The sequence below is a fragment of the Notamacropus eugenii genome, chromosome 3 (genome assembly GCF_028372415.1).
Source record: "Notamacropus eugenii isolate mMacEug1 chromosome 3, mMacEug1.pri_v2, whole genome shotgun sequence".
Taxonomy (NCBI): Eukaryota; Metazoa; Chordata; class Mammalia; order Diprotodontia; family Macropodidae; genus Notamacropus; species Notamacropus eugenii.
In genome coordinates, this window is record NC_092874.1 from 417,266,729 (window position 1) to 417,293,267 (window position 26,539).

At 36.1% G+C, this 26,539-nt stretch overlaps 1 long non-coding RNA gene across 1 annotated transcript in view; it reads right to left on the reverse strand.

Annotated features, from left to right (window-relative positions):
- Window positions 1–24,877, reverse strand: part of LOC140531731 (uncharacterized) — a 43,587-nt gene extending 18,710 nt beyond the window's left edge. Inside the window, exons 1-5 of the long non-coding RNA XR_011976413.1 lie at window positions 24,696–24,877; window positions 23,417–23,602; window positions 17,167–17,306; window positions 15,654–15,846; window positions 1,311–1,410 (exon numbers count right to left, since the gene is read on the reverse strand). This is a non-coding gene — a long non-coding RNA (uncharacterized lncRNA). The remainder of the gene's footprint in view (window positions 1–1,310; window positions 1,411–15,653; window positions 15,847–17,166; window positions 17,307–23,416; window positions 23,603–24,695) is intronic.
- Window positions 24,878–26,539: the final 1,662 nt, after the last annotated feature.

Sequence of the window (26,539 nt, forward strand, 5' to 3'; positions counted from 1 at the left end):
AGTTGCCCAGCACATTGAAACACTAAATAATTTGCTCAGAATTACACAGTCATTAGATATCAAAAGCAATATTTAAATCTTCATCTCCCCAGATTTGAAGACACTTCTCTGCCTACTATCCATTACCACCTAGTGTCATTCCTTTGGGATACATTTATAAGGAATGTAAACAAATATTTATGAAATCCTACCTTTAGAATTATAAGTGTGTCAGATGTCATTGAATTCAACCACTTCATTTTACTGAAAAGAAAACTAAAGTTGAGAGAATTTTCATGATCTGGCCCAACTTCAAAGAGGTTGTAAGTCAAGATTTGTATGAGGTATGGTAGCATGCAAACAATTTTGAGTCTGACGGCTGAGTGACCCTGGGTGGCAGGTTTGTTTGTTGCGGTATTTTGGGGATTCTATCCCACCCAAATGCCAGAGGAAAAAAAAAAAACTCCTACAAAACCATCAGTTTTTTTTTTATTAAATATCACTTTAACATGAATATTTTCACATTTATGTGTCAAGATTGAGAAGAAATAGATACAGGGTGAAAGGGGTATATCAAGACCCAAAATATGGTAAAACAGCCTGAGGAAGTCCCTCACCAGATTGACTAGATTCTCTATAGGAAAGCTACAGAGAAAATTATCAGAAATCCCAGAGCATAAGAAGGCTTGAATAGGCTGCAATCTTTACTGGCAGAAGGCATAATCTCCTGTGTGTGAAACATAAGTGTAATTAGGTTTTGATGTCATTTAGGTGCTGAAGAAATCAGCAAAAAGAAACAGTTGCACAATAAAAGCAAAAGAGAAATGAGAAAGAAGAAGAGGCACAAAGATGTCCTTGGATGTTTGTGGGGTTTTTTGGGGGAAAAAGCATATTTAAGGATATAAGAGCTGGTCATTAGACCAATAAAAGTCAACATGGGTATGCTGAAAAAAGGAATGTAACATGAGAGCTAGATTAGCCATTCAGTGTGATAATCAAAGCACTTTAAAGAAAGATGGTGCAAGTGAAGACTCTCTGTGTGAGAAGTAGGAAGTATTTACACTGGGATTGAGATCAACTGAGCATGGAAATAGGTGGGGTGTAGCTAAGGTTCAAGGCAGTAGTTTAAGACACAAGTTCATTACCACTGAACACTTGGATAATACCTTTGTTTAAAATCTCTCTAATTTACAGCATATCCCAGAACACACAATTTTCTGAGGAATAAACCAAACACATAAATAAAACAAACACAAGTCAAAAAGAAATAGCCAGGGGTCGACAACCAGGAACAACTGATCCTAGTAGCTGAATTATAAGGCTTTACTTACCTTTATTTCACTTCTGCCAAGACATAGCTCAAATGTCCCAACAAATTACAACAAAAACTGCCTTCTGAATAGTGGTAATGCAAAGATTTTTTTTTTTAACCTAGTGAAGACAAGAAGAATATTGTGTCACTGATACGAAGATGAGGGTTATATTTTCAAAATGAGATAATCAGTTCATATTTTAACAAACTGAATTTGACATGGCCTCGATATCCCTTGAGGGCAAGGATTTTTTCCTCTCTGTAGTGTGTCAAGTAGAGTGCCTTGCACATAGTAAGCTTCTAATAAATGGTTATTGAATTAATGAGGATCTCACATTGCTGACATTCAAATTCTATCATAGTAAAGACATTGCTATCCTTAGGCTACCTTTGCCATTTATGGGTCTGATTTTGAACTTAATCAGAGTTCTTGGACTACTGGATTAATTACAATGCCAGTTATAACACATGTAGTTCTCCACATACCATATTGACATTGTGTAGTGCTCTGAGTAAATAGCTCCTGCGTTGCATTTTTAACCCATTAACCAACTCCCTAAATTAATATTTTAAGGGACCTTTCATTTCATCAATGTGGTAAGTCTATATAGAGGAATATCTTTTAACTTTTATTCTTAGAGATCTGGAGACTTAGAAAAGAAATGAGAACTGCTCCTGACCACAAAGCTAGTTACTGTTGGCAGCAGGATTTTAAACCAGAACTCTCTACACAAATTCCACCATTCTCATCATTTTCATCATGCTGCCTCTAAATGATTCTTAAACATCTTTAACAACATTGAGCTCAACAAAAATGAAACAAACAAGCAAAAATAATCAAATTCAAGAAGGGAAAGTCCTATGAATTATGTGCAATAATAAGCACAATTATTGAGGAATGAGAGACTCAAACCAGGGATAGTGGTGGCAATGAGACACAAAGAATAATGCAGGAGAGAAGGGGAAATGACAAAAGAGAGACTAGAGCTATTTTGGGTGCTACAAATTACTAGGCTTGTACTATAGAGCATGGGGGTGAGGGATCATCACTGCCTTCTTTTAAATTACACCTGGAATAGTGCATTCAGCTAAGGGCTCCTCTGCCAGCAAGATGTATACAACTTGGAAGGAATTCATGGTTGTGAAAGAAAAATGATCCAGAGAATGGAGGCAGGATTAAAGCAGTAAAAAAATATATATAGCTTGGCTAAGCAATGATGAATGGGGAAGATAATAACAGTCTATGAATATTTCAAAACTATAAACACAAAAAGAGATAGGAGAAGCATGTAACATGGTAGAGAAGGTATAATTAGGAGAAATGGGACTAAATTAAGGAAATGAAAACTTAGGCTAAATTATGAGGAAAAACTTACTGGAGGGGTAGAAGAGATGAATAGATAATGGATTAGCCTTAAGAACGTAATGGGAGTTTAGTACATTTTTATATAAATCAAAATCTGGATTCCAAGGATGAAATGCACATTACATGGATTCATTGGTTCTTCTCTTAGTTCCTTTCAATCAGTATTTTGGGCAACCAGATTGCATAGGTTAGAAAAGCACAATCATCTGGTTAATATAGTATATGAAGGAAAGGGGCAGTGAGTGATGTTTTGCTTAATTACCTAGTTTGGGAGAAAGGAGAGAAATATTTCTAAATGATACTGATTCATACTCACCTCTTTATATTGGCTTCAGTGTAGAACAGACGTTATTGAAATGTGTAGTTTGCTTTCTTTTTTATAATGCCCTAATTTGAAGATCAAAGAAAAGATCCTTTGATTTAGAACTGGAAGACAGCTGAGAGGTCATTTAGTCAAACCCTCTCTTCTTTCATTTCATCTCAGGATGAATCAATCAGGACACAGAAGTCTCAAGAGATTAATGAACACCAAAAGTTACTCAAGTAGTAAGCATCAGCTGGAATTTTAAAGATACTTGATTATATTTTTATTTAGCTGTCAGCTTCATTCTCTCTTCCAAAGTCATCAAAATCCAGTGGCAAGACAAGAAAACAACAAATAGACTGGGATCCAGTGGATGACCTTTGTATCTTTGATATCTGACCAAAATTTAACTACTCCATAGCACCTGAGTCAGTTATTATCATGGACTTTGGAACAAATTGTTCTCATCCACCCATTATGCTGAAAGAAGTTTTCACATGCTTAGGGTTTTATTGATTACATCATAAACTTTCCAAAAGCATTATAGGTTTGACTTTCATAAAATAAAAATGGAACTTGAATCAAAATGAACCTGGATTTAAAAAAAAAATCAAACTTTATTCTGGAATCTGAGTAGCAGTCATATCTTGGGAAGAATTGTTTTTTTGTTGTTGACACATTATTGTTTTTAGCCCTCAATATCCTGCTACGTTTCAGAAACATAAAACAGGGCTGTTGCATTTTTCTTGTAGTGTTGTAAGTGTTCTTTTGGGAGCTCAATGGGGTTCAACACATTTTTTCTTGTGGTATTGTAAGTGTTCTTTTTTATATATGTTGAAACATAATAAAATAGTAAAATGGAAAAAAAAAGTCAATAAAATCTTATATGTAGGGGCAGTGCCAAAATTAAGGAGTAGAGAAAGCAGTAAGCCAGGCCCTCCCAACATTATCCTCAAAACAATACTAAAATAGCACCTCAAATTGATTTCTTGGAAAGCAGAGTCAACCAAATGTCAGAGGAAGACACTTCCACTCCCAGACAACTTAAGAGTTTGGAAAGAGGGATCTCTGACATGTAGTAGAAGCTGACCTGAAGCTTATGTGGATGAAACACCAGTGGTAGGACTACAAGGTGGCAAAAGAAAAGAAAATAGCTTTGAGACTACTAAGCCAGAGATGGTAAGGGGATCAGGGAATCCCTGTGCTATCACTGGATGCAGGACCAGAAACCATTTGGCAATTGTAATGCCTATACAGAGATCTGGGTCATAGTTCAAGGGGGAGAGGAAACACTGTAGGGCAACCATTTGACAGCTCTGTTAGCTATATTCATTCCTGGGTTATAGTTAAATGGAAAAGGCGAGCACCTTTTGTGAAGAAAAAGTGGAAGCCCTGAAGGGCTATATTTCTTCTGGTCCCAAGGAATCAGAGATATTTGGAAGCACTATCAATTGTAATCCCTAGGGATGAGGGACCCTTCTAGGGTGAGGATCAGAATGAACACCAGAAGAATAGTGACTACACCTTTCCCCAAATCATACCACTTTGGAAGCACTGAAAACATTCAAACTCCTAGAAATAACACTGACAATAACAGTGTGAAAAAGCATAAAGTTTCAGAAAATAATCCTACATTCTCTCCCCTTCCCCAGCTAAGAACAGGAACCAATATTAACATAAAGTTCCATGTAAAGATATAGGATGGAAAAATGATCAAACAGCAACAATAATCAATGAGAATAAAATAAAAAGTAAAATAAAGCAGATCGTGAAACTTTATTTTGCTAACAAGGAAGTTCAAGACACAAAATCAGAAAAAAAAAGTCAAAAGATCTATAATCAAAGCCTCACACACAAAAAAGTAGTGTGAATTTAAAGCAAGCCCAACAAGATTTCTTAGAAAAGCTAAAAATTCAGGGCGGATCCAAGATGGCGGAGTGAAAACAAGGACTCACCTAAGCTCCTGGACAAACTCCTCTGGATACATCTGAAAGGAGAATCTGACCAAACTTTGGAGGTGCAGAATCCAGTGGGTGACAGACTTTGATAGATTTGGAGCCCAGGTTAGACTGGAAGGTCCACGGGAAGGATCTGTTCCACGGGGGTGAGCCCCCAGCACACAACACAGTGTGGTCAGCGCAGCGGGCGGAAGGGACCTGAGAAGCCTGAGGAGCAGCGGGAGGAACCAGCTGAGCAGGAGATAAGCCAAACCGAGCTGGTGAGAGCTGCTGAGCGCCAGATATCAGCACAGCAGTCCTTGAAACCTTCAGCCTGAAGACTAAACTTTGATTGTGTGGGGATATGGTCCACTGGGACATGGAAACTGGCTTGTACCAGCTCATGAAAGCCAACTGTTAAATATTCAGTGAAAGCATTTAATCTCTAAAATAAGCAAATGCCACAAATGAGGGCTCAATTTATTATTCTGTTGATTGTCTAGACTTAAGAAAGTGATGGAAAATATGTTAAAAATTTTTCCTGGGAGAGTCACTTACCAGCACAATTCTAGATATGGGGTTGAAGGAGCACTGACAATAGTCTTGCGAATTAATTCCCCCTATTTTTAAAAAATAAATTTTATCAAAACTTTCCTTGACAACTACAAGTATTCAAATATTAAAACAGAAACAAAAGGAAAGAACAACAAAATAAATATTCAAATATTCAAGTGGCTCAGTAATCTCACATGTGCGGGTATTTTAAATTTTACAGAACCACAAAGAATGGTATGTATTAATTAGTTATTTGACTCTTTTAATTTTTATCACAGTGACAGTTGTACCATATTATTTTTGTTTTTACAATCTTTTTTTGACAATTTTATAGATAAACCTGTAGCTATCAAAAAAAAAAAAAAGAAAAGAAAAGCTAAAAATTACTTTCAAAATCCAATAAGAATTTTACAGGAAAAAAATTAGGCAAAGAAATGAAAGCAAAGTAAGAAAACTGTAAAAAAAAAAAAAAAAGAAAGAAAGAAAAAGGAAAATCAACAACTTGTTAGAAGAAGAAGAAAAAATTGAAAAAAATAATAGCTTAAAAACAGAATTGGTCAAATGGTAAAAGAGGTACAAAAATTCTGAAGTAAAAAAAAAAAAAACTTCTAAAAAAAGGATTATTACGTGACTGGTGATGAAGAAGACTAAAATATACATCCAAAATAAGACAACAAAGTAAAAGCTCCTGTATCTAAAGCCTTCAAGAAAAATAAGAATTGGTCTCTAGACAAGAAGAGCTCAAAAAGAATTTTGAAAATAAGGTAAGAGAAGAAGAGGAAAACTTAGGAAGAAAAATAAGAGTGATGCAGCAAAATCATGAAAAACAAGTCAACAGCTTGCTGAAGGAGACCCAAAAAAATGCTGAAGAAAATAACACCTTTAGAATTAGACAAACTCAAAATGCAAAAGAGATCCAAAAATAGTGAATAGAAGAATGCCTTAGAAAGCAGAATGGGTTAAATGGCAAAAAAAGTCCAAAAGCTCACTGAAAAAAATCATTCCTTCAAAATTATAATGGAGCAAGTGGAAGCTAATAACTTTATAAGAAATCAAGAAATTATTAAGGAGAACCAAAAGAATAAAAAAAAAATAGAAGACAATGTGAAGTATCTCATTGGAAAAACAATTGACCTGGAAAAATAGATCCAGGGGAGATAATTTAAAAATTATTGGGCTACCTGAAAGTCACATTACAAAAAAAAAAAAAAAAGGTAGACAATATCTTTCAAAAAATTATCAAGGAAAACTGCCCAGATATTCTAGAAAGAGAGGGTGAAAACTGGAAAAAACTCCACCTATCACCTCTGGAAAGAGATCCCAAAAGAAAAATGCCTAGGAATATTATAGCCAAATTCCAGAGTTCCCAGGTCAAGGAGAAAATATTACAAGCAGCCAGAAAGAAACAATTCAAGTATTGTGGAAACAGAATCGGGATAACACAAGATTTAGCAGCTTCTACACTAAGGAATCAGAGGGTTTGGAATAACCTAGAGGTTAAAGGAGATAGGATTAAAACCAAGAATCACCTACCTAGCAAAACTGAGTATAATACTTCAGGAGAAAAAAAATGGAATTTCAATGAAATAGAGGACTTCCAAGATTTTTGTTGAAAAGACCAGAGCTGAATAGAAATTTTGACTTTCAAATACAAGAAGCATGGAAATGTAAATAGGAAAGAGAAGCCATAAGGGACTTATTAAAATTGAATTGTTTACATACCTACATAGAAAGATGATATTTTTAAATCATGAGAGCTTTCCCAGCATTAGAATAGTTGGAGGGAATATATATGTGTTTGTGTGTGTGTCTGTGTATGTGGGTATATGTATATATAAATATGTATATGTATGTGTGTATGTATGTATATGTACATATACACATGTGTGTGTATATGTATGTATATATACATATATACACACACACAGAGACAGAGAGAGAGCACAGGGTGATCTGAATATGAAGGAATGACAACTAAAATATAAAATTAAATGTTGAGAGGAATGCACTGGAATAAAAAGGAAGAGGTAGAATGTAGTAAATCATCTCACATAAAAGAGGCAAGAAAGAGCTTTTACAATGGAGGAGAGTAAGGAGAAGGGGGGAGGGAATAATATACACACTCAATTGGGTATATGAGTTTCTTACCCTACAGGAAAGGAGGGGGGAAGAGGACAAGAAAGGAGGAATAATAGAAGGGATGACAGATGGGGGAAAGTGTAATTGGAAGCAAATACTTTAGTAGAGGGACTGGTCAAAAGACAGAATAGAATAAATGGAGGCTGGGACAGGATAGAGGAAAATATAGTTAGGCTTTCACAGCATAACTGTTATAGAAGTGTTTTGCATTACATACCTGTATACCCTATATTGAATTACTTGTCTTCTCAATGAAAGTATGTGGGGAGGGGGAAAGGGAGAGAGGGTGAAACTCAAAGCTTTAAAAATAAATGTTAAAACTTCTTTTTATATGCAACTAGGAAATAAGATATATAAGTAATGAAGTATGAAAATTTATCTTGCCCTACAGGAAAATAGAAGGGAAGGGGATGAGATGACAGGGAAGAGGAAAGGGTAGTCAGAATACATGCTGCTCTGGGGTGGGGAAAGGGGGGAGAAAGGGAGAAATTTGAAAATCTGTGGTAGGGTATGCCGAAAACTGAAAATAAATAAATAAATGTAATTACAAAAATGAAATAAAGTAGAGGGCAGAAACTGACCTCCCAGAACAAAAAAAAAAAACAAACAAACAAACAAACAAAAAAAAAAAAAACACAGAATAGGTCAAATGGGGAAAAAGAGGTACAAAAACTCATTGAGCAAAATAAAAATTAGAATTAAGCAAGTAGAAGAAAATGACTACAGGAGAAATCAGGAAACAATAAAAAATTCAAGAGCAGAAAAATTATACAAAGGTGAGAAATCTCACAGGGAAGACAATTGTCCTGGAAAACAGATCAAGGAGAAATAATTTAAACATTATTAGATAACCTGAAAGCCATGACAAAAAAAGAAGCCTAGATAAAATGAAAGCACAAGAAGAAAAGTATTACAATGTAATTAACAGTCTGATGAAAAAGGCACACATATTATAAAGAAAATACTTAGAAGATATGGGTATAAGATGAATTTGAGGGAATGACATAATGTATCCATAAGCACCCCAACATACACAGGGGGACTTGCTTTCCCAGGTTCTTAGATCTGCATTCATAAAAGGAAAGCAACTTTCAAGGGGTTAGCAATCACTTTAATTAAGTATATGTATCATTCCTTTAACATGGTATATATCATTCAGTTAGTTCAGTGAGTCAACACCCTGAATTTCAAAGAAAATACAGAGAAATCAAAAGATCGACAGACATAACTTCCTCTGCCTGAATTCAAAGACACTTGGACCCCAACTGTCTGACTCTCATTACCAGAGAGGGAAGCACAACATCTGTGTTCTCAAAGCCAGGGGCTCCTTAGATGCTTCCCAGAATCCTCACCTGGCACTCAACCCTTCTTATCAAAAACTAAGCCCCAAAGTAAAACCTCAATTCAAAGTATTTATACCTTTTTTTAGAGCAGAGGGCACCACAACCCTTTTACCTCAATAGAAAAAAGCAAAAGGTAACTGGGACCCCTCCCCCTTTCCAAACAACTCCCTTAATCAAGCCTCCATTATAGACAGGCCCATCAGTGGATGGGAAAGATCTTTAATTGCATTAAAAAAATAGCAATACAAATATGTACACTGTTTCTAGTTAAAGAAATTTGTTTCTGTACTTTACTCCTTGTAAAGACTCTTGACTGATAAAGGCAAGATTCAATCAGAGGCACTGGATTATACTAAAACAAAAACAGCAAAAGATCATATTTTGATTGCCATCACACATAAAAGTAATTAAGGGATGATAAAGGAGTACGCTGAATGCAGAAGGAATTGAGAAGTAAAAGGGGGCAAATTATTTGACATGAAGAGGCTTGTAAAATCTTTTACAGTGAAGGGAAGGATGGGAGGGTTGGCAATCAGCATCCCCTGAAACTTATTTTCATCAAAGAGGTAATAATACACATAGTGAGTCAAATAAAGAAATCTATTTTATTAGATATGAAAGTCGGAGGGGAAATCAAAAGTGAGGATGGAGGTGGACTGATAGAAGAGAGGGGAGAACAAGGAAAGCAGTAGACAGAAGCTAAACAACTCTGAAGAGGGAAAAGGTGACAGAAGAGAGGACAAACAGAAAGAAAATAGGGTGGAGAGAAATACACAGTAATCATAGCTGTGATTGTGAATAGGATGAACTCTCTCATAAAATGGAAACAGTTAGCAAAGTGGATCAAAAACCGAATCCTACATTATGTTGCTTACAAGAAACACTTAAATCAGAGAGCCACACAGAGAGTAAAGGTAAAGGGCTGGAGTAGAGTGTATTATGCCTCAGCTGAAGTAAAAACAAAAAAACAAAAAAACAAAAAACAAAAAACAAACAAACCGGGGTACTAATGCTGATCTTAGACAAAGTAAAAGTAAAAATAGACCTAATTTTAAAAAGATAAGGAAGGGGAACTACATCTTGCTAGAAAGGTACATAGGTAATAAAGCAAAGAAATTAGAAGAGGAAGGAACAGTCTACTTGTCAGATCTATGGGGAGAGAAAGAATTTATGACCAAAGAAGTTCTAGAGAACATTATGAAATGCAAAATGGATAATTTTGGTCATATTAAGTTGAAAGGCTTTTGTACAAACAAAACTATGGAACCAAGATTAGAAAGAAAGCTGAGATCTTTACAACAGGCTTTTGCTGATAAACGCCTTATTTCTCAAATATATAGAGAACTGTTTCAAATTTATGAGAATACAAGCCATTCCCCAATTAAGACACAAGCAAAAGATATGAAAGGGCAGTTTTCAAATGAAGAAATCGAAGATATCTATGGGCATGTGAAGAAGTGCTCTAAATCACTTTTGATTTGAGAAATGAAAATTAAAACAACTCTCAAATATCACCTCATACAAATCACATTGGCTAATATGATAAAAAAGAAAAATGATATATGGTGGAGAGTATGTGGGAAAATTGGGACACTAATGCATTCTTTGTAAAATTGAGAATTGACTCAGTCATTCGGGAGAGCAATTTGGAACTGTGCCCAAAGGGCAACCACATAGTACATACCTTTTGATTCATCAATACCACTATTAGTTCTGTATCCCAAAGACATCATAAAAAAGAAAAGGTATACACAAATGCAAAAATATTCATAACAATCTTATTTATGACTGCAAAATATTAGAATTTAAGGGGATGCTCATCAGTAGTATACGAATGTAATGGAATAATATGGTGCAATAAAAAATGATGAACGTGCACATTTCAGAAAAACCTGGAAAGACTTGTATAAACTCAGGCAAAGTCAAATGAGCAGAACCAGGAAAACATTAAACCCAGTATCAGCAACATTGTGTAATGCCCAACTATGAATGACTTGGCTTTTCTCATTAATAAAATGATCCACGACAATTCTGAAAGTCTTATGATGAAAAATGTTATCTCCCACTAGAGAAAGAACTGATGGAGTCTAAATGTAGTTGAACATACTTTTTAACGTATTTTTTTTCTTTTTTTTTGAGGTGGTTGTATTTTAGTTCACAACATAACTAACACAGAAATAGGTTTTGCATGACAACATATGTATAGCTATATCAAATCATTTGCCTTTTCAAGAAAAGGGAATGAGAGTGAGAAAGGGAGAGTATTTAGGACTCAATTTTTTTTTAAAATAACATTAAAATTGTATTTTACAGGTAAATGGGAAAAATAAAATATTAAGTTTTTTTTAGAGGCTAGATAACATCTTTCACAAAATTATCAAGGAAAACTGCTCAGATATTCTAGAACCACAAGATAAAATGGAAAGAAGCCACCAATCACATCTTGAAAGAGATATTAAAATGAAAACTCCCAGGGATATTATACCCAAATTCCAGAGCTTCTAGGTAAAGGGGAAAATATTGTAAAAAATCAGAAAGAAACAATTCAAATATGGTGGAGTCACAGACAGGATAACACAGGATTTAGCAGCTTTTATATTAAAGGATCAGAGGATTCTGAATATGATATTCCAGAGGGCAAAGGAATTAGGATTACAACCAGAATCACCTATTCAGCAAACTGAGTATAATCATTCAGGGGAGAAAAATGGATATTCAATGAAATAGAGGACTTTCAAGCATTCTTGATGAAAAAACAAGAGCTAGATAGAAAATATGACTTTCAAATACAAGACTCAAAAGAACCATAACTTCAGAAGGTTAAACTATTTATATTCCTACAAGAGAAGATGATACTTGTAAATTCTAAGAACTTTGTCATAATTAGGGTTGTTAAAAGGAGTATATGTAGACAGAGGGCACAAGTGTGAATTGAATATGAAGAGATGGTATTTTTAAAAAAATAAAATTTAGAGGTGAGAGAGAAATGTACTGGGAGAAAGGGAAAGGGAGAGGTAGAATGGGGTAAATTATCTAATAGAAAAGAGGCAATAAAGAGCTTTTATAGTAGAGGGGAAGAGGATAGGTGAGAGGCAGGGAGTGAACCTTATTCTCATCAGAATTGGTGCAAAGAGAAAATACACACTCAATTGGATATGGAAATCTATCTTACTCCACAGGAAGGTAGGAGGGGAAGGGTATAAGAGAAGATAGAAGGGAGGGCACTTTGGGGGAGGGGGTAGTCAGAGGCAAAGCACTTTTGAAGAGGGACAGGATGAAAGAAGAGAGAGAATACTATAAATCAAGGCAGAGGGTAAATAAGGTGGAGGGATATACAGTTAGCAATAGTAACTGGGAAAAGATAATTTGAAGAAAGTTACTTTGACAAAGTTCTTACCTCTCAAATACACAGAAAACTGATTCAAATTTATAAAATTAGGAGATATTCCCCAATTGATAAATAGTGAAGAGATAATGAGCAGTTTTCTGATAGAGTAATCAAAACTATCTGTGGCCATAAGAAAAGGGGCTCCAAATCACTATTGAAACAATATATTAATTGAAATAATTCTGAGGTACTACCTCATATCTATTAGATTGACTAATGAGACAGAAAGGGAAAAGGACCAATGTTTCAGGGAATATGGGTGAGGGGAGACATTAATGCACTGTTGGTAGAATTGTGAACTGATAAAACCATTTTGTAGAGCAATTTGGAACTGTCTCCAAAAGGCTATAAAACCAAGCATGTCCTTTGACCCAGCAATACCACTTCTAGGTATGTATCCAAAAAAATAAAAATAAAAATGCAAAAAGGAGAAAGGATATATATGTATAAAAATATTTATAGCAACTCTTTCCTGTTGGCAAAGAATTGAAAATTGAGGGGATGCTCATGAATTGGGGAATGAACAAACAAATTGTGGCATGTGATTTTGATGGAATATTATTGTGCTATAAGAAAGGATGATTAGGATGCTCTCAGAAAAACCTGGAAAGATTTACAGGAGCTGATGCAAAGTGAAATGTACTGTATTCAAAGTAATGGCAATATTGTAGGATGATCAGTTGTGAATGACTTAGCTATTATTAGCAGTAAAATAATTCAAAACTATTCTAAAGCATTTATAATAAAAAAGAATGCAATCCACCCGGGGAGGAGGTTTCGGGGGGACTGGTGTTGCCTAAATACAAATTGAAGTATACATTTTTTAAACTGTCTTTGTTTTCCTGAAAGTTTTTTCTACATTTTCATTTCCAACATGGCAATAATGGGAATGCTATCATGACTCCACGTGTACAACTTGCATTGATTTGCTTATCTTCTAAATGAGGGGATGTAGGGAAGAATGAAGGGAGAGAATTGGAACTCAAAGTTTTAAAAATGAATGTTAAAAATTGTTTCTACATGTAACTGAGGAAAAGCAAACTACTAAATAAATTTAAAAAAAAAAGGAAGAAATCTAAATTATTGGTATCAAAAAAAGGAAAAGGGTGAATTTAACATCAATGAAGATTAAGTTAAAGCAATTTTAGGAATTATTTGCCTAATTACATGCCAATAAGTCTGACAATCTAAATGAAATGAATATATTTACAAAAATATAAATTGCTCAGATTAACAAAGGAGGAAGCAGAATGTTTAAATAACACCACCTGAGAAAAAGAAATTGAACGTATCATCAATGAGCTCTCTAAGAAAAAAATCTCCAGATTTACATGAATAGATGAATTTGCAAGTAAATTCCATCAAACATTTAAGGAACAATTAATTCCAATATTATTATATGAAATATTTGAAAAAAAAATTAGGTAAAGAAGGAGTTTTACCAAACCTCTTTAACTGCTACTTAAACTAAAGAGGAAAAATAAAGACAACTATCAATTTTCTTAATGAATATCAGTAGGCAAAAATTAAATAAAATGCTAGCAAGGTGATAATAGCAATATATCTCAAATATCACATATTATGAGAAGGTAGAATTTTTGCAAGGTACAGGTTGGTTGAATATTAAGAAAATTATCAGCATAATTGACTGTCAATTTTAAAAAGCAACAAAAATCATATATCAATAGATGCATAAAAAACCTTCAACAAAATGTAACATTCATTCCTATTAAATACACTGGAAAACCTGGAATGTCAACAGGAGAGGTCTGTTGCATCAGGGTGAGAGAAAAGTTCAGTTCGGCACAACACACGTCAGCACATACCAGCTCTCAGTAAACACAGAACAAGCCTCGGGAGACTGAATCACTGGCAGCTGTGGCAGTTTCTAGACTTCTCAACACGTAAATATTTTTTGATCATTATTCAATTGGGTAATAGCTCTTATTTTTATAATTTTGACTGTACACTGGTCTATGATTGACCACAAACACTCTCTTCTGCCCTGGAACTGTGAAGAGGGTAACTGTTCCACTGTGGCACAGTCTCTAGTATGCTAGTTCTCCTCCTTACTCTGGGACTGCCACCAAAGATTGCAACACAGATCTGAGGATGGGCAAAACAACCAAGTCCTCCTGTCTTAGTGTTAGCAAAAAGACTCCTGTAATCTCCTTGTGGCCAGTTTTTTGATTCCCTTATTATCTGTGGCCTGAGAACTCTGGAAGCGCTGCTGTTGTTGATGATTCAGTAGCTCCCAAAACCTGCGTCTGGTTTCCTGGGGCTAGGGCTGTGCTGGGGCAGCCTGTACTGGACTAGGTTTCTCTCTCACCCTGGTGCAAGAGACCTTTCCTGCCAATCTTCTAAGTTGTCATGGGTTGAAAAAATGTTTCCCTCCATCTTTTTGTGGGTTATGCCATTGTAGAATTTGTTTAGAGTCAGTATTTAAAGGTATATGGAGGGAATTTGAGGTCTCTGTCATACTTGAAAATTTTGACTTCACCTGCAATTAGTCTTCTGAAGAAAAATCAAAACTATTAATTATTAATCATTGTTGTTGTTTAGTTGTTCAGTCATTTCTGACTCTATAACCCCATGAACCATAGAATACCAAGCCCTTTTATCTTCTATTATCTAAGGAGACTATCTAAGCTTATGTTCATTTCTGCCATGGCACTATTTATCCATCTTATCTTTACATATTGATGAATTTTATATTCATCCTATCTAGAAGACTCTCAAAAGTGTTTTCTAGCACCACAATTCAAAAACATCAGTTCTACAGCACTTAGCTTTCCTCATAGTCTAACTCTCATAGTCAGACATTGTGGCTATTAATTTCATGGATATTGTCACTATGTGCAGTGCTCTTTGAGCTCAAGAATATAAAATTTGACATTGCTTTCACTTCTTCTCCCTCTATTTGCCAAGAAGTTACATAGCCAGTTACTGTAATATTAATTTTTTTTGATTATGTTAAGCTTTAAGACAGCTTTTTCACTCTGCTCTTTTACCATCATCAAGTAACTTCTTAATTCTTCTTTACTTTCTCACATCAGAGTGGTATCATCTGCAGATCTGAGATTATTTGACATTTCTCTTAGAAACCTTAATAATAGCTTTTGATTTATACAGCCTGGCATTTTACAAGAGTACTTTGCATATAAGTTAAACAAATAAGGTAACAATACACAGCTTTGTTGTATTCCTTTTTCTATCTTAAACCAATCAGTTGTTCCAGGTTCAGTTTTAAATGTTGCTTCTTGGACTGCACACAGGTTTCTTGGGAGACAAGTAAAATGACCTTCTACTCCCGTCTCTTTGAGAGCTTACCACATTTTGTTGTGATCTTCCTAATCAAAGACTTTAGTGTTGTCAATGAAACAGAAGTAAATTCTTTCTTCTGAAACTCCCTTGTTTTCCCTATATTCCAGGACATTTTGGCAATTTGGATCCTTTTTCCTCCGCCTCTTTAAAAACCAGTCTGTTCTGGTAATTCTCAGTTCACATATTACTGGTGGTCCACCTGAAGAAATGAGTGAAATTAAAACTATCAGAGTCACATAGAAAAATGCTTTAAATCACAAGTGATTGGAAAAATGGAAATTAAAAAATTTTTATATACTACCTCACACCTATCAGAATGGCTAACACAACACAAAGGAAAAATGACAAATGCTGGTGAAGATTCAGAAAAAGCATTTACTAATTTACTGTTGATACAGTTATAAAGTAATCTAACCATTATGGAGAAACATTTGTAACTATTCCCAAAGGTCTATAATATTGTGCATACCCTTTGACCCAGCAATACCACTACTATGTTTTTATCCCAAAGAGATAAAAGAAAAGGGAGAAATGACATATTTATATTAAATAATTTGAAAAAATATAGCATCTCTTTTTGTGGTTCAAAAGAACTGGAAATTAAGGGTGTGTGCATCAATTGGGGAATAGCTGAACAAGTTGTGGTACAGGATTATGATAGGAAACTATTGTGTTATACGAAATGATGAGCAGGTAACTGTAAGAAAAACATAGAAAGACTGACATTAAGTCATGCAAAGTAAAGTGAATAGACCCACGAGAGTATTCTAAACAGTGATAAAAATACTCTAATGATAATCAATTCATAATCAGCTGTTACAAGGCAATTCCAAAAGACCCATGATAAAAGATGAGCTCCATATTTACAGAGAGAATGATGAACTTTGAATGCAGAGTGAAGAATACTTTATTTCAATTCCTTTATTTTTATTGTTTTGTGTATGTTTCCTTTGCAACTTGGCTAATATGGAAATATGTTTTATGTGACCACATTTGTTCTCATTATCATACTGTTTACCTTCAAAAAGAGAGGGAAGGTTCAGTATGGAGGGAGAAAATTTGTAACAATTTTTTTAAATGTGTGTTAAAAACATGTATATGTAATTGGGAAATATTTAATCAAACTAAAATATTTTTTAAAAAGGTAAATTATACACTGAATTATTTCAAAGCAAAATAGCTAATATACTGAAGGAAACCATCTGTATCCTGTCTTTCTACCAAGAAGCACTTTGTGTATAGAGTTTAATGATCAGGGCTAATCTATGAATGTAAGAGAGGAAAAGACTTGTCATAGAATAAATGCCATCCCTCCCCACAGATTTCTATCTACCTATTCTAAAAACAGAAGCAAAACATGGTTCAATTAAACTATATCATGATAACTCCAAGATAAAGGTATAATTGTTTTTGGCATAAACCAAGAGCATGAAAATATTTTCTAAGTTGCATGAAAAGTAATGTTATTTGTCATCATGTAGACCAAACTACCCACTGATTTACTAAAAGTTTTACTTACTCAATCGTTTTTGGTGGATGAACACAGAAATGCCTGTATGAAGGGAGATGGAAATCACAAATGCTTTATTTTTTTCATGTTTTATTGGCTTTTTATGGTTTTTACCATCACTTCTGATTATATTTCTCTTGCCTTCTGAACTGTAGAGACATCACCATTTAACAAAGAACAAGAAAGAATGGGTAGAAGAAAATATGTCAGCAAAAATATCAAATTAACCAAGTCCTGTGTAAGTTTAAGGGTGCTGGGATGCAGAAATAGCGGCATGTGAGTCCTGCCCGAATAAATTAGATCCAAGCCTTCTTTAAGCCAGTGAAAAACAGAGTTTATCAAACATCCACAATACTGGGTACACTCTTAAGAAACCTGAACATTGGATAGATTCTTCAGGAATCTGAGCATTTGTGAAGCTTCTATTATAAGGGAGCCCGAATGAAACTGGGTCAGATTGAATCTGAGCACCTTCATGAAGGCAAGATGGATTTTATATACAGAAAGACTGAGGGAGGGATCTAAGAGTGACCAAGTAGTCTGAGGGTGACTAGAGGAGGAGTCTAGGGAATATCTTGATGGGAGTGGCCAGTAGACTGGTGTAACTAGAGATCAGATGCCAGGAAACATAGGATGGGATTTTGATAGGATCAAGGGTAGGAAGTAGCTGAAGGCTACCTGGAGACAACAGACAATGGAAGTTTAGGGTAATATATCAGTAAGCACCCCAACATAAAAAGGGGGACCTGATTTCATAAGTTCTTAGAACTGCATTCACAAAAGGAAAGATAGCTTTTGAGGGGTTAACAACCACTTTAATCAAGCATATATATCATTTCTTTAACTAAGCACATATACCATTCACCTAATTCAGGGGAGTCAGCACCCTGAACTTCAAAGAAAATATAAAGAAATCAAAAATCAACAGACATGGCTTCTTTGGCCTGACCATCCACAGACAGGTCTAACTGTTAGACCATACATAGTTACCAGAGAGGGAAGCACAGTCATTTGGGCTCTCAAAGCTATGAGGCTCCTTAAGTGGCTTTCCATAGTTCTCATCTGTCTAAACAAACACTTCCAGTCAGTAAGCTCTAAAATAAAACTGCACCTCAGTCTTTATACATATTTTAGAGCCAGAGGGCATCATATCCCTTGAGAACCAGTGCCTCATTAACAAAAGACATGGAACTTCTTACAAATCTTCCCAAGCCCGAAAATGGATGAGAAAGATACTCCTTAATTACATTCAAATAGAGGCATTATACTTCTTGATTATACTAAAACAAAACCAGCAAAAGATACTATTTTACTTGCCATTACAGCTAGGTTAAGGGTAACAGAGATTTGGGCATAGTTATAATAGAAGGCTTATAGTCTCAGAGGACTGCCAAATCAAGAGGGGAGGTTCAAGGATAATTCAACGGGGCTCCCAGAACCTAAACTCCATCATTCTCACATAATATTTAGTGTGACATGCTAATAGTCTCCCTGCCTAATAGTATAAGAAAGGAAGATATATACTCATAGGGCCAGCCTTAGCTGGCATAATTGCACAATACTTAGTTTGATTTTTGTTTTTGTTGGTGGTGCTGTCATTAGTGGCAATGGAAGTGGTCATGATGTTTTTCTTTCTACATTAATTTAATTCTATTAAATAAATATTTGTTGTGTTCCTACTGTGGGCCAGGATTACATTGGTTTTCTTGCTCTGCCTATGAAACTTACAATTTTCCTGAAACACAGATATAAGCATATGAATACTATACTCTAACTTATCCAGTGGCTTTCTATTGCTTCTGGAATAAAACATTAATTAGCCTGTTATGCATTTAAGCACCTTGACAACCTGGCCCTCGTCTATCTTTCCATCTCACTGGATATCACTCCCTTTCTAATACTCTGTGATGCAAATTGTCCTCTCTGTTCCTCACCTATATATGTGCCTTTGCACTGATTGTGTCCTATAATTTGAATGCTCTCCCTCCTCCTCTCTTCCTCATGGGGTTCCTTTCTTCCTTTACTAAAAAAATTCTTCCTGAAGCATTCCTGAACGGCTGATGTCTTTCCTTCCCAATCTGCTTTCTATTTAAGCCATTTGTTTCTAAGTGTATTGATTCAAATTTATATTTGTGTCGTATATACTGTACGGATAAGTTTTTATACTATTAGAAGATAAACTACGTGTGAGTAGACACTGCTTCATTCTTGTATGAGTAGGTCCAAATTAGAACAAGTAATGAATATCTCCCTCAAGTGGTTACGTTATTTTTTATTTATTTATTTTTAACACAGTTTATAACAGATAAAGCAATTCAAACTTTTGGTCAGGTGATACTTCTTTTCAAAGCATTTACAATATGGACCACAAAAGAATTTTTTTTTTTTTATTTAAACATTAACCAGCTGAGACACAAATAATGTTTATGTTGCTAACTGCACAAGCTCTTGACCTAATTGTCTCCACAGTATTACTAAGAATTAAAGGACCCTACTGTATTGTTGTTGGTCTAAAGTCTTATGCCTAATAGCTTAATTTTAGACAACTTTGGATGCTCCCCTGCCAATAATCTATAATTGAATAGATCTGGTATTAAGTTTACAAATCTTTTGACTATAGGAAATTGCCACCAAGAGTAGGGACATTGCAGGGATACAATATCTCCCCAACTTCATGTCAATTCCAGGCAAGATTAGATTATCCACTTGCATTCAGTCAGGCTTCAAGTCTGCCAGGTGTCAGTGGGAAAATTGAGTCAGGAGAATCCCACCTAAGCCCATGCTGAACAGCTGCTCTCCCACCCTTCCCTTGAAATCACCTTATGGAGTTCATACCACCATCTCATCAGCTTACTGGCGTCATGTATTGGAGGCACAGATCGCCTTTTTTGCTACCCATACCTGGAGTTAGACTCAGAAGAACAGTCACTTAATAGTCCCAAATGGTGAGTTCCAATAACCAGGTTTCAAATATGATTATACCTTCACTTTGGCTAAGGAACATCTTTTGAGGCAAGTCTTAAGTGGCTTACTTGCCTTTCTATACATGTTCTAGTTCCTGATTAAATGGCAATCATAAAATCAAATTTACCATTAAAACCTTGACTTTTCCATTGATGGCAAATTTTACCCAAGGTTACCTTCTTCTAGGAAATTTAGACTGAATTTCTTTTCTCCAAACTAAAGATGTCATTGATTTATTCTCAGTAATTAATTCAGTGTATTGTTTTAATACTAATTGCTTTTACTTCACTTTGTACCATGTCCAATTTTTCTCCCTATCACTCCCCTCCCCCTGCTTCCTAATACCTTGCATTCTGATTACTCCTTCCCTCAATAGATCCTCCCCTCCATCACATCCCACCCCTCTCCTATTCACATCTTCTCTCTTTTCTTGCAGGGCAACATAAATTTCCATACCCCATTCCCTGTAGTTCTTATTTCCCGATTATATGCAAGAAAAGTTCTCAACATTCATTTCTAATACTTTGAATTCCAACTTCTCTCCCTTCTTCCTTCCCTCCCCAGCCCCACTAGAAAGGCAAGCAATTCAATACAGACTAAATATGTGTTCTTTTGCAAAAGACTTCCATGATAATTATGTTGTGTAATGCTAATTATATTGCCCTCTGTCCTACCCTCTCTCCCCTTATTTTTCCCCCCTGAAATTGAACTTTTCCCTTCTCTAAAGTGTTTATTTCTAGTGACATCCTTCTCCCATTTGCCCTCCCTTCTAATATTCCCCTCGCTCCACTTGCCTCCTCTCCTACTTTCCTGTGGTATATATAAATTTTCATATCAAATTTAGTGAGCATGTTATTCCCTCCTTCAGCCACATGTGGGGAGAGTAGCTTTCTTTTTCCTCCCTCCCCTTCTCCCTTGTCTCCTCCATTGAATAAGATTTTTCTTATCTATTTTATGAGTTACATCCTGCCCCATTCCATTATTCCCTTTCTCTTCCAGGAATTTTCCCCCTTTGCCCCTTAATTTGTATTTTATTTTTTTTGAGCGTAGATATCATCTCTTCTGATATAACACACCCTGTACTCTCTATCGATCTACGTATATGTGTGTGTGTGTGTGTGTGTGTGTGTATGTACAATCTCTCCAACTACCCAAATACTGAGAAAAGATTCAAGAGTTAAAAATATTTTCTTTCCGTGTAGTAATGTAAACAGCTCAGCTTTAGAGAGTCTTTTATAATTTTTCTTTTCTCATGCTTTTCTTGATTCTCGTCTTGGGAAGTCAAATTTTTAAATACAGATCTGGTCTTTTCCTCAACATGAACTCTTTCAAATCATCTATATTACTGAATGACCATTTTTTCCCTTGAAGTATTATTTTCAGATTTTCTGGGTAGGTGATTCTTGGTTTCAATTCTAGTTCCTTTGACTTCTGAAATATCTCACTCCAAGCCCTTCAATTCCTTAATGTTGAAGCTGCCAGATCCTGTGTTATCCTGACTGTATTTCCACAGTACTCAAATTGTTTCTTTCTAGCTGCTTGCAATATTTTCTACTTGATCTGGGAACTCTGAAAATTGGCCACAATATGCATAGGAGTTTCTTTGTTCGTGTTTCTTTCAGGAGGTGATCAGTGAATTCTTTCAATATCCATTTTGCCCTCTGATTCTATAACATTAGCGCAGTTTTCCTTGATAATTTCATGGAAAATAATGTCTAGGCTCTTTTTTTGATCATGGCTTTCAGGTAGTCCAACAATTTTTAAATTATTTCTCCTGGATCTATTTTCCAGGTCAATTGTTTGTCCAATGAGTTGTTTCACATTATCTTCTGTTTTTTCAAATTTTTAGTTTTATTTACTAACTTCTTGGTTTAAATCATATTCATTCATTTCCCTGAACTCAATTCTCTCTTTCAATGAATAATTTTGTTCAGTGAGCTTTTGAACCTTCTCCTCCATTTGGCTACTTCTGCTTTTTAAAACCTCCTTCTCCTCGTTGGTTTTTTGGATCTCTTTTTCCAATTGAGTTAGCCTCTTTTAAAAGCTGTTATTTTCCTCAGAGTTTTTTTGGTTCTCCTTTAGAAAGCTGATAACTTGTTTTTTAAGATTTTCTAATGCCTTAGCCCATTTTCAGTTCCCTTTAGAGGCAGAAACCTTGACTTGCTCTGACAGTATGCCTTGTTCTTCCTCATCTGAAAGGATGGGGGGAGACACCTCCTCCCCAAGAAAGTAACCTTCTATGGTCTTATTTTTTTTTCCCTTTTTTGGGCGTTTTCCAAACCAGTTACTTGACTTCTGAGTTTCCTCTCCACAACCTCCTGACCTCCAGCTCAACCAAACCAGCACTAGGGTCTGAGATTCAAATGAGCTGCTCCCAAGCCTCAGGGCTTTAGGCAGGGGTGGGGCTGCTATTCAGTGTGAACTTAAGATCAACTGCCCTGGTGGGGGCAGGGCCACCACACTCTGTTCACTTCCTTCAATGGGTTTATGATAAGACCTTCAACAATGGATGTGGGCTACTGCCTTCTTTGGGAGCCTTGTCTGCTGCTGCTTCTACTGTTGCCTTCTGAGGAGACCTGAGTTATGGGGACACCATGCTCCCCTCTTGGCCAGCCAAAAAGACCCTCTCACTGACCATTGGCACCTGTGGGTTGAGGGATCTGCGCTGCTGCTGTAGATTCTCTCCCTGAAGTCTGCTCAGATCTGCTCCTCTCAGTGCTATGTGTCCAAGGCAGGGCTGGACTCTGCTCTGAGTCCGGTGCATAGCAGACCTTTCCCATCGGTCTTTCAGGTCTCTCTGGTACAGAAATCTCCTCCACTCCATTGCTCTATGGCTTCTGCTGCTCCAGAATTTGTTCAGAGTTCTTCTTTACAGGTATTTTATGGGCTGTGGGGTAGGAGCTAGCATATATCTATCTTTCTGCTCCACCATCTTGGCTCTGCCCCTCATCCTGGCTCCTCCCCCCTGGTTACATTATTTTTGTTCACACTGCAAATTTACATTGAATTAAAGTCTGAAACTTTTGTTTTAGTTTTACAGACCAGCCTTAATTCCAAATCACTTTGACTCTCATAGACTAGCCAAAAATAGGTCCCTACTTGGTCATTGTTTGGACCAGGATTGGTTCAGAATGAATGTAAATAGCAATTGTTTCCTTTTTGGTCAAAAATCCTGAGGATCTTCCCATCCCAGACTGATTGTTTTTAAAGACGTTATTCTTTGCCTTTATCATTGAACTGGCATTGACTCAGTCAAACTGAGACTTATTAAACACTTTACCTTAAAAAGACCTACCTTTCACACCCTGGGCTATCTCCAATTATCCTGATATAAATCTGGCCTCTGGACCCAGACTATTCCTGAGGAGAAAGTGAGACTGGTGACTTCCACAGTCCTCTCTTACTTAAATCCAGTTCACTTACATGACATGGCATCACCTCCTTATGTCAAGGCTTCACCTCTTGATATCGTGGTCCTGTTCTAGAATAAAAGACAAACAACAATCACCATATTTTATATAATTATAAATTTAAATAGCTCCAATTGAAATATATTTTATCACTTCAGTGAATTCATTATTCTAATTAACTGAGAAATAGTTTTATTTGTATTCTTAGTACCTGGCACTAAACAATAGTGGGTACTTAATAATGCTAGTTGAATATTGTATAAATCTTCCTTCACTTCTCTGTATCTTCATTTTCAACATTTTCTTAGAGTATGGCAATTTTTCATAATATATACATACCACAATCAGCTTAATGACTGACATATGTAAATTAGTTCTCAGTTATTTGCTACTATATAAAGGTTTTATGGCTATATTGATTTATATTTATACATTTTTTCCTCCATTTTTTATATTTTACCTGCTTTGGGGTTTATGTTAATTGTTGGATCAAACATAACCTCTTTCAAATGAATTTTACAGTTAGGTCACTGCAAATATCTGCTACTTATTCCTAAGAAATAAATCATTATTATTTTTAGGAAAACTAATATGATAAAACATTTTTTCATCCTACTGCATTTTAGAAAGAACTTTCTTGAAAAAAATACTGTGGCATGGGTAATGTCAATTTATTATCTTCATCTTAGAGATGAGGAAACACGCTTAGAGAGATGAAGTGCTTGTGTTTGGTCAGATAGCTAGTCAGAGTAAGAGTCTGGATGTGAACTTGTTCTCCCCTGATTCCAGGTTCAGAGCTCTATTACCTCTTTGGGTAGAGAAATCATATACCTCCCTAAAAGGTTATATTCCCAAAAGATTGCTTGACTATTAGGGAAAAATGTCCTATTCCTTGATCCCACTACAAAGATGAGAAGGAAAATTAAACATTTGCTTACAAATTATTTACAAATTATTGCAAATGTAATAGCTTACAAACATATGTTGTTTTTCTATTTCCTGCATAACCTACAGCTATGGTTGGAAACTTTTTGACTGATAGCTCTTCATCTCATTTAGCCTAACCAAAGTTTTCTAACAGTTTGTCCACCAGCTGTTTTGTCCCTTCCACCTGTTAGAAGTGAGCCCTTCTAACAAGCCCCATACAATGAGAAACATACTCACCTTAAACAAAGAACAATGATGTTGTGAAATCAGGAAAACTTTTATTAATCTTTATGTACATTCCCCCTGAAAGGACAGGGTAGCTTCCCCAGTAAGGTTACAGGACGACTACAACACCAACAGAAAAATGGGGCTTTTTATTTTGCTTTGGATCTCCCATGATACTGTCCCCTGACCATGTGACTTCATGTTCTGCTCTCTGATAGGTCCTTCCCCACACAATTCCTTGGGTCTGAGCATTAGATTCTGACCTCTAACCTGTCCATGCTAGGTCATAATACTTACCACCTAGGAATGTGGAAAACAGAATTTTCTTGCCTTCCACACCCCAAAGTAAATTTGAATGACCATAAAGCTACCTAATTAATTTTTGGTTTGTCTTTTGGCCAGCAACCCTAAGAGTCTTCTCCTCCCAGTTTGATTTTTTTTGTCTTTTTATTAAAGGGCCTTCCCTTGACTCACTTCTTAAAGACACCTCTTCACTGAATGGGCATTACCTCACTCAAAGTGAGAACCTGAAAAGGCCTTAGCCTAAAAGGGCCAAGGTCTCCTGTTGCATCCTGGGCCATCTCCAGTCATCCTGATGTATATCTGGCCATTGCTCCCAGATGCCCTTGAGGAGAAAGTGAGGCTGGTGACCTTGCATAATCCTACCTCACTCAAATCTAGGTCAACTGCAATTCTTGTCATTATCTCCCTAATGTTATGGTCCTCTTCAAGAATGAAGGACAAACACAACCTGTCCCTTCCCCCAATTCACAAATATATGTGCTCTGGAGAACAAACACACACACGCACACACACACACACACACACACACACACCTATTCAGTTGAAATAATAAACACTCAAATTTCCGTGAGAGTTCTATTACTAAAATACAAGTTTTAATGCCCTACACCTGGATGTCCTTCACTTGGTTCTTCATTCTCCCACAGTACTCTCAGGAGCAAGTTACTAGAGTTTAAGTTCCAAGTTTATGCTTTCCCCAAGTTTCTGGGGACAAATGGCAGTGGTCACTAGAGATTTGGACAAGGAAGAAAAAGGAATTGGGAAGGTTCTCAAAACTAAAGTGTTTTGAGGACATTTGTTAGAAGGTTTGTTCAGAGGTGTGGGTGATAAGCACGTATATGATCCCTATTATGTGTCAGTCACTATGATAAACACTTCTTACAATTATTTGTTCCTCACAATAATCCTGTGACGTATGTGCGATTATAATCTCTAATTTACAGGGAAAACTATAAAACAGGAAAAAGAGGCAAATATTGGGTAAGTGCCTGGCCCAGAATCACACAGATGGTAAGCCATCTAAGGGTAGATGTAAGGGGCCCAGAGGGTCCCAGGGGGTGCAAGTCAGAGGCAAAGCCTGTTCCCATGGGAACGGTGCTGACACACACCCTGGCAGAAGCTCTGTGTGACCCTGGAACCTGATGTTCCTGCAGATACCAATGTCCTGTACAGTAAAGTTACAAGTGAGCCTGGGAACCCAGGAACTAGCTGCAGGAACAAGATAAGCTTCCTTCCTTACTGCAGGTGTAAGGATGTGGAATAGTCATGAGATGGTGAAGTAATGGGATGAGCTCAGCATGTATGTGATTGGTGGATCAGCCTTTATAAACCCTAACCCTCAGCTGAATAAAAATTATTGCCTGGATCATCTTGTCTCTGGTCTCCTTCCTTCAGGGCCCACAGATTAGAGGCCCCTTGGGTCAGGGGAATCCAGGGGGCTTGGGCCATGACCCCGAGCAGGTAGATTTGCATTTAGGTCTTCCTGACTTGAACCATACTTTCCACTGAGGTGACTAATAAAAGTGTAACTATGATGGGTAAGGATAATGAGA